This window comes from Hetaerina americana, unplaced genomic scaffold (genome assembly GCF_022747635.1).
Source record: "Hetaerina americana unplaced genomic scaffold, ioHetAmer1.1.p SCAF_8, whole genome shotgun sequence".
NCBI lineage: Eukaryota > Metazoa > Arthropoda > Insecta > Odonata > Calopterygidae > Hetaerina > Hetaerina americana.
In genome coordinates this window covers 85,555,204-85,559,253 of record NW_027287427.1, presented here as the reverse complement: position 1 = coordinate 85,559,253, position 4,050 = coordinate 85,555,204, and positions in this window count along the sequence as shown.

Genomic DNA, 4,050 nt, shown 5'->3' with positions numbered 1-4,050 from the left:
CCACGATGCAAATGAGAGATGGAAGCCATATAGAGGCTAAAATTAACAAAGGATTTAGACAAGGATGCAACCTCTAAACCGGAATTGTTCAACATGAACGTACCTGGAGGAGGCAATGAGAGAAGCACAAGGTATCGTATTAAACGGAATAAGGGTCAATGGAGAAGAGATAAACATGCTACGATTCGCCGACGATATTGAAATGATAGCAGAAAACCAGGAGGATCTTCAAAGGGCACTAAAACGTATTGGATCAAGTTCTACAATGATACAACATGAACATAAACAAGACGAACACCAAAATCCTAGTATGTGGAGGAGAGAAGCGGAATATAGCAGTCACTCTAAAAGGACAAAAATTAGAGCTAGTGGATTCCTTCATCTATCTCGGAAGTACCATCGCACGGGACGGAAGAGGTACTACAGATATCAAGCGAAGATCAGCTCAAGCTACCATAAGAGAGCATTCACAATGAAAAGATAGCTGATATGTTCAAAGAGGATAGAACTAAAGACGAGAAAACAATAAGTGAAAGCATTCCTATGTAGCGTGGCACTCTATGGATCAGAAGCATGGACCATCGGGAAAGTAGACCAGAAAAGAATAGAAGCATTCGAAACCTGGTTCTGGAGATTGATTGATAGGGGTCTTTATTTGGGCGAAATTGAGACCTAAGGTCCCTTCTTAGGAGGAGTATGCTTAAGATAAAATAGACGATAAAATAAGAAGTGAAGACGTATACGGAATAATAGACGAAGAACGGACCTCATGGAACACCATTGAGAAAAGAAGAACCAGATGGATTGGCCACACCCTGAGGCACAATGGATTCGTGAACAATTATAATAGAAGGAAAAATAGAGGGAAAAGTCCCAAGGGGAAGGCCAAGGGATAAACACATAAGACTAATAAAGAAGAAAGTCCATTGCAAAGAATACCAGGAAGTAAGCCTATTGGCACCAGATAGGGTAGGATAAACGGCTGTAGTCTTCCAATCTTAGAATGGAACGACCAATGATGAAGTATCATTAGTCACCACCTAAACTGTGAGCTCCAGGTCATAATATTATAGCATAGCATTATTAAAATAAATTCCAGCCCATATTATAGTAAATAAAAATACCAGCATATAACTTAGAGTAATTTATAGAATATCAAATGCTACAAAGTCAAGGGATACTCTTGGCTCTCAGGCAACCGCAAAATGATCTTTGTCGCATTGATTGACAAACTATTATTAATTATTATTATTATTAGGTAATTTACCGGTTAAGGTCGGTTTTTGGATAGACTTAACTACCAAATAAATATTTTGTGACTCCTAACAAAACCCAAAATCCAGTATCCTACTCTAAATCAGGTCCCTTTTCATATCTGAGTACTTTCTTCCTCCCTTCATCCCGTCCAACATCCCTATCCTGTTCCTTCCCTTTCCTCGTTTGCCTAACATTCTCCCCTCAATTACAGTCTTCAACATCCCGCTGCCGGTCAGTACACCCTTCATCCACTTTTCCTACCCCCCATAGGATTTCTTCCAATAAACCCCTCTCTTCGTCCACCATACCAAGTACTTCCTCATTTGTTTTCTTATCTGTCCATTTCACCTCCATTCTTCTCCAAACCCACAATTCAAAAGCCTCCAGTCTACGTCTATCCTCCTGCTTCAATGACCACGTTTCCGCACTGTACATAGCTACGCTCCATATCAAAGTTTTTACGAGTCTTTTCTTAATATCCTTACTCAACGTCCCTATCATCAACTCCCTCCTCCTAGTAAAAGCCTCTTTGCCTAGCGCAATTCTTCTCCTTACCTCCTTAATACTATGACCGTGTTGGTCCAAAACACTTCTGAGATACGTAAACTGTTCTACCTGCTCTAGTTTTTACCCTCCTATTTTAATGTTACGCTTAGCCTTTTTCTTTCTAGAACATCGCATAACCTCTGTTTTATTAATATTGATTTTCATCCCTTACCTGTCGCACTGAATTTCCAATTCACTCAGCAATGCTTGCAACCCCTTGGCTGACTGACAAACTAAAGCTTGGTCATCAGCAAACCTAACTGATTTTACGAATTCCCCGCCCACTTTCATTCCTACCTCGAGTTCTTCCCATGCCTCTTTGATCATTTCCTCTGCATACAGGTTGAACAGCAACGGTGATAATGGGCAACCCTGCCTTACACCTCTTCCTAAAACTGCCCAACTGGACTCCCCGTTCCCCACTCGCACCTGTGCAGTCTGAGACATGTACAGGTTGCGGATTAGCCTCCATTCCATCTAATCTATTCCTATTTTCTGCATTATATTCATTAGTTATTTCCAAATTCACTCTATCAAACGCTTTTTCGAAATTTACGAATTAGACAAATAGGTCCTGTTTGTATTCTATATTCCTCTCGATTAATAATCTCATTACTGCAATGACATCACGCGTACCTCTCCTCTTCCTAAACCCAAACTGATCATCGCCTAAGTAATCATTTGCCCTACTCTCTATCCTTTTGTTTATGATCCTGAGAACAACCTTAGCTGCGTGGGATATCAAACTTATCGTCCTGTAGTCCTCAAATGATGTAGCCTTTTCCTTTTTCGGAATAGGAACTAAAACTGATCTCACAAAGTCTTCTGGCCAGATTCCTTCCTCGTAAATACTACGGATCAGCCCACATAGCCTCTTCTTCCCACATTTCCCTAAACATTTCAATAGTTCCGCGGGGATGTTATCCACCCCCACTGCCTTATTTAGTTTCATCTCCCTTAATGCCCTTTCTATCTCATTGTCTAGTATGCCTGGACCTAAGCTATCTTCCTCTACGTCATGTTCATTTTCTATGTCTAACTTTGTTGGTCTAAGCTCTTTACTATACAGTTCTTCTATATATTCCTTCCATATCTCTTGGATCTTTCCTGCGTCAACTATTACCTTACCCACCTTATCTCTAACTGCTATCGTTGATCTCCCTTTCTTACTTCCCGATAAAGATTTAACTTTGCTGTACAGCGCACCAATTTCACCCATCCGCTGCAAACTTTCTATATCCTCGCACTGCGTCTTCTATCATGCTTCTTTTGCTTTATTTGTTGCCCGCCTCAATTTATTGTTTAATTCTTTGTACTTCATTTAACCTAATTCTGTATTTACATTCTTCCATTTTCGCCGCTCATCCATCTTTGTAATCATCTCATCCGTGATCCATGGTTTCCTAGTCCTTTTAGCGTTAACGGTTCCAATAGTGTCTTTTGCGGCTTTAGACAACCCTTTCTTGATACTTTCCCATTTTCCTTCGATAGTAGTTAGCTCCTTACCATCGTCCATCATTTCCTCCACCGCCTGTTGGTACTCCTTTTCAAACCATTTAATGCTTCTAAATTCCATTTTCTAACTCGCCGCCCCTGCCTTATCTTTTTGAAACGAACGCTACATTTCATAAGAACTAAATTGTGGTCAGAGTCCGCATCCGCTCCCGGGAAGCTGTGCGAATTTATCACACTGTTCCTAAACCTGCGCCTAACCAGGATATAATCTAGTTGATACCTTTCTGAGTCACCTGGCATTTTCCATGTACAGGTATTTTCCTGTATACCTACGTCTTTTGTGGTGTCTAAACCAAGTGTTGGTGATGACTAACCCCTGTCTCCTGCAGAACTCAACTGCTTTCTCCCCACGGTCATTCCTCGTGCCTAAACCGTAGTCCTCCACCTCATCACAATCTCTTCCTTCGCCTACCGTCGCATTCCAATCCCCCATCACTATCAAATGTTTCCCTGCGGGAACACACGCGATTATGTCCTATAACTGATCGTATAACCTATCGACCTCTTCTTCCTTGTGGTTGCTCGGTGGCATGAATACCTGAATAATAACTAAGTTCGTCGGTTCTGCTTTTATCTCTACTAGTAATAATCTATCCGTTATCTGTTCTATGTTGACTACGCTTCTTCCTACCTCTTTATTTAATACTATGGCAACCCCTCGTTGGCTCTCGTCCCCGCCGCTGTATTTTATTCTATACTGATCACTCCAGTAATCCCCGCTATCCTTCCATC